The sequence below is a fragment of the Ischnura elegans genome, chromosome 1, assembly GCF_921293095.1.
Source record: "Ischnura elegans chromosome 1, ioIscEleg1.1, whole genome shotgun sequence".
In the NCBI taxonomy this organism is placed as follows: domain Eukaryota; kingdom Metazoa; phylum Arthropoda; class Insecta; order Odonata; family Coenagrionidae; genus Ischnura; species Ischnura elegans.
In genome coordinates this window covers 30351494-30362848 of record NC_060246.1, presented here as the reverse complement: position 1 = coordinate 30362848, position 11355 = coordinate 30351494, and positions in this window count along the sequence as shown.

The following is an 11355-nucleotide window of genomic DNA, read 5'->3' as shown; positions in this document are numbered from 1 at the left end:
CTTTGTTTATTTCAAGTAATTTTTAAAGTTATCCAACATTCAGAGATGATAAAAAACTCAAAATTTAGTTGAGAAAACCATAAAAAAGTTGGCCTCCCATCAATTTTTTTTGCCTTAGCTAATCAATCAACCAATTTTTCCCTGGTATTAGTCAAATTCTTTTAAATCGTACATCATAAGGCGTTTGAAACTGTGTTCGCCACTAATTTCATTCCGCAAATAATGCATGATAAAATTATAAAGTTTTCTTTGGATCCGTGCTGCTTTTTTATTGATGATATAATAAGGTATTCAAAAGGTATTTCATATCAATATGCAGAAAAATATTTCACAGCCTTTAGAAGCTCATTTGGATTTTTTTCCTCGTGAATTAGGACCCAATTGTCAAATTTAGGTCATAATTTACAAAAAAGTTGTAAGAAAAAAGAAAATTTTCTCTTGGGAAATTTTTGGCGCAGTGTGTTCAGTGAGTTTGCGTTGCGTTACGTGAATATTAGCAATCCTGGCCATTTCAAAAACGCTATTTAGTAGCGTGATGCCAAAAGTGACAGCGACTAGTGATTACCTTCATTTCTATTATCCTCAACACGAAAACCATAAATGAATAGAAATATGACTTGAATTGAATGACGTAAGTTTGTAGAATGCAGAAAAATAGTTGTAGTGAGCAGTACTTTTCGTTTCTTCCGTCGTCCACAAAGCTGCAGTGCTCTCTCTCTATTTCTCATAAAATCTACTGATATCAATATTTTATTCAGTATAGGAATGGGATTTACTAAATATCAGTGTGTTAAATTTAAAGTTTCAGTGAGGCTTCCATGTAATTTGATCGATGTTCATCGGCGAAACGATGAGGAAGCGATGTCTTTTAGTGCATATCTTGATGAGGTTTTTCGGTATAATTCTGTCGTAGACCCTTGAAGTTCAATTTTTACTGAGGAACGCTTATTTCAAAGCACGTGGAATTATTTTGCTTAATTCCAAAATTTCGTGGTGGAACTTTCCTTCCTCCATACCAGTCTTTCCTACTTGCCTTATGCTTTTTTATTGATTAAAATCAAATAAAACTCTCACGTCATAAAATATAGCTTACGCAACAGTGTGTGATTGATTAAGTGGTAGATTTCTATTCTATTGGATAAATTGGATATCAGGAAATTATTCTACAATTTATCCACATTGCGAGGGTAAAATGATATTGTTATATGAAAAGTGCTGTTTCACCCATTCATTATTGGGGTAAAGTCAATTTAAAGTTTTTTTTTTATTACAATAAGGCCTTTTTTTTTAAATAGCATTTTGTTTTCACAAAAAAATCTATTAGGGTTTCTGTACTCATAAGTTCGATTCCATAAAGAATTGAAGATACGTAAAGCCGTGCTTCGAAATATAACTCTCACCAGTGACGCACCCCCTATCCCCGTATCCTTACTCTCTGAAAAATCGAAATTAATCCTTGCGTATTGGGTATTGGGGAGGAGATATTCGAGGAAGTTTAGATAAAAATAAATAGTAGTCAAGTGAAAAACTTAAGAGTAGTTTTAAATTATAGGATTTTATATAAAATAACCATCGCATTTACAAAAAGCGTCATCGTCGTATTTTGTTCAGACTACATTATTGTGTTGGAAATCGAATATATAATCGAGTAATCGTATATAACGTGGGGAATTAGAATTTTTACGTTGTTAAAAATGCCTTATTTCTTTCTCATTCTCTTTGGGAGAAGCGTTGGGGCAGTTATGTATCTCAGACGCCATCTTCAATTTTCATCCTCAATTAATATTGTTTTGCGATCCCTAGAAATACTTCGGAGGAAGTTGATATTCGTTTACGTAGAAGATATTGCTCGCGAATCTCATTATAAAAAACATGATAAAGTCACACATTTTGCTCATTGAGACGTTATTTTGCAATCTCTTATTGTTACACCTTATAACCACGCTCTTCTTACTTTATTTATTCTTCTTATTTTATTTATAACGGGATGGAGTCATCTCAGAGTCATATTTAATTTAAGGTCGTTTTATCCATTCACTAATAAACGCGTGACTTAAAACAATTCACCTAGCTACTAATTTTACTTTAATGCTTGAGTAGCCCGTTCGTTCATAGAGCTCTGTTGATTCTGCTTTGACGACTTGAAAGCATTGACTCTCTCAAAAAAGAGTGGGGAATTAAAAAAAAAGACACATTTTCATAGTTGAAATTATTTAGGGTGGCCTTTTGAAGAGTCATAGATGTGCAGCGTATTTTGTTTCATATCGGCTGGGGAATTTACATTGGACCGTCGTTTTATATGACTTATTTCTTTCGTAGCCTTGCGAGCGTGATGAGTAAAGATAATTATGTCGCTCTGTCTCCTCTCCCAATGTGGACTTCCCTTCCCTATGTTCTTCAATAAGGCCTGATCCCTTTCAAACCATTCATAAATATCCTATTCCTCCCCATTCCCCGCTAACCGAACATTCGTTCCTTTAATATAATTTTTAGCATTTCCTCATCCGGTTAATTACTCGCTATATTCATTCTCCCGGTCTCTTCCGTATCTCCTCTGGAAGTTTCCTCTCCCCGTCTTCCATGCCCTGAACTTCATCGAGGGACTGCATAATACTTCATTAAAAAAACTCAGCTGTTTTGCGGGCTCCACTGTGGTGTGTTTGTTAGCTCCTGCCAATGTAGCATGTATGTGACTGCAGCCAGTGGTCGATGCCATTTAAGTATGTGCCATTTATATGCGTGCATCGTTCTTCGGAATAATGACGAAGGAGCATTAAAAATTAGCATGATCGAGCTGAACGTAACCATGATTCACATTGGTTGAATCGAGGAACCGATTTCTCGAAACCCACCGATTCCAATACCGCTCTTTTTCTATGACCTCAATAATGACAGTGATTGCTTTTTCAGTGGTTGCATGACGCATTTGACGGGTCCTGGAGGACATAATTCGCAATACGCTTATTCAGTGGAGTCCTTCCGTGGAGTTAAATGGAAGAAGTGATATTACCTGGTCGGCTGTATGAATTTATTCCTACTGTAAAGTGCAGAAATATTTCGTAAAATACATAAATAATTATAGTGAGAGAAAAAATTCTTAATTGACTTTTTAAGTCGAAGGAGATAAATTTCAGTTTACGAATTCTTGTATTAGAGAAGTAACCCAGATTTTTAAAAGTTAATATACACATCCAAATACACTAATCGTTATATTTCTGTAGATTTTCAATCGCAAGAATTCTATCATCGAGGCTTTACGAATGGCAGTAGCAATGCCATTAAAAAAAGGTCATTTCATATGCCTCATTGTCAGCATGGGGGAACACCTCCGAATATTACACTTTTTAATGTAGCTAGCTCATTACACAAGGAAGGGAAATTACTATGTACTAAAAAAAATATTCGGCCAGGACAATTAACTCTATGTATTTCCTCAAAGTTGGCACCTTGCTTTTACTCTATGCACCATCTGAGTCAATGCGGGCTTAGTAAGTGAAGAGGATTCTTTCATCCTCGCCAGTGGCTTAGCCAGGATTTTCGTTCGGGGGTAGGGGGTCCAAAACCAGGGGGCAAAATTTTTGAAAAATAGGGTACTAAGTAATGGGTTTTAAACTAATTTGAACACTTTTCACAATCGAAAAAATTTTATTTGTTAAAAAAAATACTTTGTAAATTCATGATTTTTCAATAATTTGTTTTCTTTTATTACGGAAAATAATTGTGATTTTATATTTCGGGGAGGGGGAGTGAGGGGGGGGTCCGGACCCCCTGGACTCCCCCCCTGGCTACGCCACTGATCCTCTCTTGCGAACATAGTACACTGATGAATTGTTTCCTTCGTTAACGTGTAAGTAGCGTGAACAGGGTTAGTGTTGATTGAAGAATTCCGGCGAGAAAAATTCTCGGGAAACGAAATTATCTGATAAATGATGTCTCACGTTGGCGCTGATCTTGCTGCCATCCAACCTGATGTTAGCGTAAAGAGTTCAAAGAACATTGGTCATGTGGGATGCATTTACTCAACTTACTTGTATCGCGTAGTTAGTCATTGTGGGCAAGCCGTTGAATTATTTGGATTCCAATGGAATAACATGATTGCCCAATGTGTAGTAGGTACACACTGAGTGGGTAACCTCCCATTGAGGAGGTGACGTAATGCTCCCGAGCTGCATTACGAATCCATGCCTGAGTAATACGCGCGTGACGCCCTGCGGCCCCGCTCTAGCCTGAGTTCGTGTTATTTATGCGGCAGTACGGAGAATGGGAGAGAAGAAGTAATCGAGAAATTTCTGAACTTCTTTCGTCAACCTAATACTCAATTGATGCTAACATGAACAATGAGGAGAGGTGCAGGATGGAAGTGATAGCCCCTGAACTTTCGAAGAGGTCGATGGAATCCTAAATAAACATGTAAAAAACCCTAAACAAACCATAAATAAACATAATTATAGATAGAAGTTGAAACAAAGAGACAGGAACATAAACACGAGATGATGGAACTGCGGTGGCGTGGATATGGAATGATGGACGAAAACACAGGGACAATTTTCACCTTGACCGGGAATTGAACCACGGACCTTCTGCTTTCTGGGTAGATGCTCAGACCACCGAGCGATTTCGGTAGGGCGTTTATGCGACCAATTCCCCCCAGATGTAGGCCAATAAGTTAGCCAAGAGATGGCTCTTGGCGCAGGTGCCGCGTTCGAGGAAGAATTGGACGCACACAGAAGGAGAAATGGAATTGAAGACTGTCACACAATCTCTCACACAAACAGTACGATACACTTTAATTTTACAATATAAAGTACACAGTACTGCATGCTATACTCTGTGATTTATACCTCTCAATTCCGCCATGTCTTAGAATTAGCCTTCCACTGGCGCTGGCGCTCTTACAAGAATTTTCCCGCTCTTTTTTGAAAATTCAATGGCGAGGTCCGGAATAAAGTTATTTTTTTAAGACCGTGCACAATAGAACCTATTATATTGACTATATAAATAGGAGGGAGAGAGAAGATATTTATTGGGACGAAAAAAATTATTGGTATTGTGTAGTAAGACATGGAGGACTACACAGTAGGGCGGATCGGAAAAATCGATTTTTTTCAAATCCATCTGGCCCAATGAAAAAAAGTTGTGGGACCGATCAAAAATAAGGCCTGAAAAATTTGAGACCTCTAGGTGAACCCCTGACCCTCGCTCAAATGCAATTTAGGGGGGGAGGGTCAAGATTCGAAAAATGTAATATTTTATGGTCATTTCCTATAGATTTTGACGAGTTACTGTCCTTTAGGACCAAAATTTCATGCATTTTGACGTATCTGCCACCGTTTAGCCACAAAATGCCTAATTTGAGTCCGCGTCCGCGAATAAAATATTCCAACGCCCACGTAGCGTCGCGGATACAAGAGCCGCAGGCCGATCCCCTCCCCTCCCCGCTCGCTTCTACCCCTCCCACGCTTCCAATACAGCAAAATTCATTCCGCGTATGCTGCTAGGAGGTCGTTTATCTTTGATAATATAAATAGGAAGATGGTAGAAGGTAATAAAGGAAGCTTAGTGAGACGACTTGTCCCTTATTAGGCTATTAGGTTAAACAAATCGATGTTACCAACTTTTAGAGAAGTGATGGAATAGTTTTAGATCCGAGGCTATTATATTTAGATCAGAGTTATAAAATCTGCGATTCTCGATTCCTTTCCGAGTGAAAATTAGATACTCAAAAATAAAAAGGATTTGAATGCGATGGTGAATACCGCCCAAAAAGGAGGCATCATCCCTATGCTACAAGCATTTTTTTTTTGCAAGCACGCAGATTTTATAACTTTTGCTAATCCTCCGACGGGGGAGGCAAACCCAAAAGTGGGACCCTGTTTCTTCAACTAACATCACACATTCCCCTTTAAACTTGGATTGCTCTTGCTTTTTTTCATCAGACTAAAGTATAGTCTTTCACTCCATAAAAATGTATTCCTTTGATGACACCCTTTGATACCTCTCTTTTCGTACTCACAATAACTAGCATCTTTTTCTGTCTACGTAAGTAATTCTTGCAAACTACCTTGGATGTTTCTTACGAAGTTATGATTTTTGCATCAACTAAAGTTGCGGGGACGATCATTGCTGTTTCTTGGTTCTTGCATATACCTATGACATATGACATTTGGCAGACGCATTTTCCACGCAGAAGTTCCCGTTTGAGTTTAGTCCTGAATTTTTATTTGATGAGGAACGTAGAGAAAAAAATCGGACGATTTCTCTTAAGTTTAATTTTCTTCGGATGAATTGATGAAGAAAATTTTTGATACTATTTTCCCATACAAGAATTGACGATGTCGACTCAACGCTCTCCGACGATTCTCTTTTTTTTCCTCAGTTGTCGAGTTTCTTTAGGACTCAATCCAGCTGGCATCATCTTAAGTTTCGTCCGCTGGTCTCTCAACATACTTCTTCATTGGGTAGAACATTATGCTCCTTATTGCACTTACTCGCAAAAATATCGCATAATTTCAAATGTTCTGTCAATAGTGCTTGAGTTTTGTACTTCAGCTAAAACCCTACTTTTGGCCTATTCCCATTTTCCGTAAGTTTTAGTACTTCCTGTTGCATCGCTAAATCCATTTAGTCACACACATAATGGAAGGGAAGCGTCACCATAGTTCGCACACCTTTATAGCCACTCGAGAGGCCTTTTCATGGACCGTAGGCTCCTTTCCTGCGTTCTCGGATCTAAAACTATTCCATCACTTCTCTAAAAGTTGGTAACATCGATTTGTTTAACCTAATAGCCTAATAAGGGACAAGTCGTCTCACTAAGCTTCCTTTATTACCTTCTACCATCTTCCTATTTATATTATCAAAGATAAACGACCTCCTAGCAGCATACGCGGAATGAATTTTGCTGTATTGGAAGCGTGGGAGGGGTAGAAGCGAGCGGGGAGGGGAGGGGATCGGCCTGCGGCTCTTGTATCCGCGACGCTGCGTGGGCGTTGGAATATTTTATTCGCGGACGCGGACTCAAATTAGGCATTTTGTGGCTAAACGGTGGCAGATACGTCAAAATGCATGAAATTTGGTCCTAAAGTACAGTAACTCGTCAAAATCTATAGGAAATGACCATAAAATATTACATTTTTCGAATCTTGACCCTCCCCCCCTAAATTGCATTTGAGCGAGGGTCAGGGGTTCACCTAGAGGTCTCAAAATTTTCAGGCCTTATTTTTGATCGGTCCCACAACTTTTTTTCATTGGGCCAGATGGATTTGAAAAAAATCGATTTTTCCGATCCGCCCTACTACACATGTTGCTGTACACCTTATCCGCCCTGCTACACATAAGCTGTACAGCTTATCAATCATATGGTTTTGACGCTCATAATGTTTTTCGTGAAAGCTTTTAAGTGCTCCAGTTCTGATATATATAGCCTTGATTGGAATTTCCTCGGTTCAATCAGATTTCGTCAACTTCTTTGCTGAGACGATTCAAAAAACTTGAGCCTGCCCAAAAATATTTCATCTGCTCCGGGGCTGTCTTTTTGTTTCTTTCTAACGCCTTGCTTATAGCCACTGGTTTTTTACCCAGTTGCCTCAGCGTTATAATATCTGTTGATGCATCTCGAGTGTATGGCTTCTTTGTGCTGATATTTTTATATTTTAGTGACCAATTTTCACTTATTTTCATATTACTTTAGATTTTTGATCCATGACGGAATTAAGTGCCTGACTTCCTTATTTCGACAATTATCTGCCGGGCATCGACGAGCCACTATCAGATTATTTACTGCAGTAATTGAGATATAAAGCGAGTTTGTGTTATGGGTTGTTCTCAGACGAGGATATTGCGGGGTACGGTGCTATAAGCATATATGGGTAATGTCAGCGGCGGATACAGGATGGGAAAAAGGGGGGGTTCAGTGGTGTAGCCAAGGGGAGGGCGTTTTCCGGGTTACAAACCACCCAGCCTTAAAAAGAGGCGTGAAAAGTGTGGAAGATGGCCTAAATAAATAAAAAATACGTTATATTTATGAATATTCCTACAAAATTACTGTTTTTGAGTTCTAAAAATCATGGTTTAAACATCAAAAATCCTTGAGACCCCTTTGCTCCGGGGTGTTTTCCGCAAACCCTAGGAGGACCCTGAAATCTCCGGTGAATTCGCCCCCATTTCAAAATACTGGCTACGCTGTTGATGGGAGGGGTAATCATCTGGCCTATGGGGTAACCTCCCAGCAGTAGCTGGCTCCGAAAAAAAATTACCATTTTAATTCTGACAAAATATCGACCAATTTAAAACAAAATCATAATTAGGATACCTTCTTCCATGATATGGTTGTACAACTTTGTTCAGATATTACATTACACTCCAGGGAGAAGGTGGCAAAACTAAGCACCCTAATACACATGATTTCATTGATAGCTTTCTCAATGAAAACATTGAAAAGTATAAGGGACAGGGCCCACCATTTTCTCACTCCTTTCCTGATTCTTAAATCTTCATAGCTGGGTACAGATTTAATCATTACTGCTTGGTTTTTGTATAACTTGTGGATAATTTCCGGCCGCCGAGAACACTTTAATGTCTTTTAGGATCACAAGCTTTGCATTCCAATTCAGATTATGAAAGTCCACAAATGCATTACACGCATGTTTTTTCTTCTCCATTCTCTCCTTTGCAAGCAGCCTGTCCAATATGGCTTCAATGGTGCCCTTTTTTCGAAATCGAAATTGGTCTTCATCTTAAAACTGATCTACTTTTATTCAATTCTCCTTTATATTATTCTTGTGAATACGTTGATGCCTGAGTCTTTTCTCTGCTCTCTTCATTTTGGGATTGGGGATGATTATGTTCTTCTTGAAGTCCTTGGTATGTTTCTTATTGTGTACATCTTGCAGATCGTTTTGTAGAGCTGAGTTAATATCCTACCCCCTTGCAGTTTTAATAAGTTCTGCTGGAATATCGTTGATTCCAGATGCTTCATTCATCTGTGGATTCTTCGTTGTGGCTTCAATTTTGGATTTAACAATTGAAGCTCCCATATCACCCTTTTAACTTTACTTTCCTCTTAAATAATTGGCAGTGCAAGATTATTTCTGTTATAAAAGTCTTTGAGGTACCTACAATGTACTTCCATCTCTTCAATTTGTCTTCATTTTCAATCAGGAGATCTCTGTTCTAGCCCTCAATGATATTGAATCTTGTACCGTGCACTTTGAAGTGTTTCTTCACCATACTACAAGCAGCTGTTATTTTTACACCTGGGAGGTTGTTCTTTACATCTTTGCAGACATTCTTTATCCATATTTCTCGTAATTTTCTCACTTTGCTACTTATTTTCTTGTGGTTAAGTTGTTGCCCTTCTTTGGTTATAGTATTCCTGTGCTTTCTTCTTTCTTTAATGAGTTGTAAGACTTCATAATTGATCAATGGATTTTTCTTGATGCCTTTTCTCCTCCCAAAAACTTCTTTTGCAGCCTCCAGTGGTCTATATATAATGTCTTTCAAGCTGTCTTCCACTGATTTCTCGTAACACCCTCTTTTATGTTTCTCTGTCCTGCTTCCTAAAATGCTACCTGATGTTGGGCCTCCTTCAATTTGTACACCATTCATTCTTCACAGTTCTCTCTTCAGTTTCTTGAATTTCTCATTATCTCTAAATTATAGATCCTGCCAATATCTCCTGTCTTTCACCAGGTTTCAAAATCTCAATTTTGCTAAGATATCGTCTAATTGTAATATTCTCACCTCTTGAGGCATTTTCCAAGCGAATTTTCTTTGGTTATGATTTTCAAATGATATGTGGCAACCATTATATTGTATTTTGGTGCAGAATTCCGGTAATTATTCTTCTCTTTCATTTTGTTTACCTAATTCATATTCTTCGGCTATTTTTTCATCTTGACCTTCTCAAATGACGGAATTACAATCACTTAGATTACATCTCTTCCCATCTTACCCGTTTGATTATTTTATGACATCCTCATATGTATGTCTTCTACCTCTTTATCTTCATTGCCCATTGTTGGCATGTAAACCTGTACCTCTACTGTATCTATCAGTTTGAGAGAATTCCACCACGTCTAATTCATAAGAGATGAGTGGGTAGCTGTGACTCTTTGGAATCATAATGTGGTGATTTCCCATTGCCTTCCTTTTTGCAGTACTACAGCCGTTTAGGTAAAGTTTACACGTTGGCAGTAATGTGAACGTTGCTGATCCGACCACTGTGGTATCCACCTTCAATCATATGAAGAAGAGCTGCTGCCCTCTCCAATGGGTGATGGGAAGCATAATTTTTGGCCCTTCATCATACAGATGTATATCCTAGAATGGTTGATACTAGTGTATCTTACTTAACCCATTTCCGCCCACCGTAGTCAAGTGGCTACACCCTACCGTTCTGATTATGAGAGGCTCTTAATGAAAAACTATGCCCTATTTTATTTTGAAATCACTAAAAATGTGTCGCTAAATGCTTTATCAACCTAATCTATTATTTTATCTTATTTATAATTCAACATACTACATCACACTTTCCTATGGTTCAATGTTTGTACTTAAGGGATAATGGATCATTGGAAGGTTTGGGTAAATATTCAGAACCATAGTTACCCACAATTTTTGGTATTCCCTCCTCCGGTTCTATTCTTTTCATCTCATTCATGATCTCCCGGCTCAGTTTACATAAGTCTGTCTATAACTGATTGCAGTATCTCCAGGGTCCATTATGACGTGTATCCAGTACCCTTTATTTCCCTCATCTTCTCTCCCTTCTTACCTGCCTTGTGGAGCACCAAATTTTCCTAAGGCTCACTTGTCACATCCTCAATTATACCCACACTTGGAAGCTGTAACTCGTAGTTCATACCAGGGGCGGATCCAGGATTTCTTTCTGGGAGGGGCACAAGCAAGACCGTATCCAGGATTTTGTTCAGGGGGGGGCACAAGGATACCTTGTTATACAAAACGAACGAAATTATAATGGGACCGTATTAAAAATCTATCATATTTTTAAGGGTCTGGGGGGGGCACGTGCCCCCGTGCCCCCCCCCTGGATCCGCCTATGGTTCATACTATAAACATATGCATCTACTGCATATCACATCAAATCATAAATCCTCATCATCTTCCATTCTCTGGGTTTATTTTCTCTTATAAGGACTCACCTTTAGGCAAAGTGATAGGAGCTGATAAAAACGTAGAAAAATATTTTGAAAATATTGTTCAGCAGGACTTGATGAGACATGTGGACTGACACTAAAAATTTGATGGGGCATCTAGGGACATTTTTTGTAACATGTGGCATGTGCATGCGTCCACGCCAATGATCTATCATGTTTATTGGTCACTCATGAAGTT